Source organism: Tupaia chinensis, unplaced genomic scaffold (genome assembly GCF_000334495.1).
Source record: "Tupaia chinensis unplaced genomic scaffold, TupChi_1.0 Scaffold000422_1, whole genome shotgun sequence".
In the NCBI taxonomy this organism is placed as follows: Eukaryota; Metazoa; Chordata; class Mammalia; order Scandentia; family Tupaiidae; genus Tupaia; species Tupaia belangeri.
In genome coordinates, this window is record NW_006159927.1 from 3,399,589 (window position 1) to 3,400,512 (window position 924).

Consider the following 924-nt stretch of genomic DNA (forward strand, 5'->3'; position numbering starts at 1 on the left):
ATCATGTGGGAGGCTTTCATGTGCTGGATCTAAAAGTAGCTAACATTCGCTAGCCACAACTCAATAATTTGGCCCAAAGGGTTGGAAAATGTAATTGGGCTATATGTAAATATAGAAGGGAAAAGACCAGTGTTATCCTTAGACTTGGCAAAAGGATCCCTGACCTGAGCCCTTAGCTTTAGAAAGTTCTGCATACCACAAACATATGTGTAAGAATACACTTATTAAAGAATACATGACTGCCTTTGTTTTGTCATGTGGCACAGCAAGACATGTAACCCAAACATCTGCTCCTGTGATCAACATGGTTGAGGCCCCAGGGAAACACTTCTCCACCTTTCTAGACTTGTTTCTTCAAAACAAAGGCAGCTGGGCCTGTATACCAAGAAGGTGTGTTGGTAATGCCAATGCTGAAATCAGAGATGGACAATGCCAAGGAGAGTAGAAAGGACTCAATAACAGAAGCTTTTAGGCAGGGCTGGAAAGTGGCATGGTGGTTAAGGCACTTAACTCCCATATGACCAAACATGGTTTGAATCCTGGACCTGATGGTCCCTTTCTCTCTCTGTCTGTCTCTAGCTGGTCAAATGAAATAATAATAGTAATAATAATAATAAAACTAACTAAATAATTATTTTTAAAAAGAAGCTTTTAGGCAAAAATAAAGATATTAGCATGATGGGGCCTCCAGGTGACATGTTGGTTGATGCTGGACTCCTGCATGGCCTGCTGGTTCGAGTCTTAGACCTGGTGGCTTGCTTTTTCACTTTCTCTTTCTCTCTCTCTCTCTGGTCACATTGAAAAATAATAATAAATATAATTAAATAAAATAATTCTTTAAAGTAAAAAGATATTAGCATGTTCCCCAATATAGAAGATGCTGTTGATTTCAGCATAACAAAATATTCCCAGGAATGAGGAGCA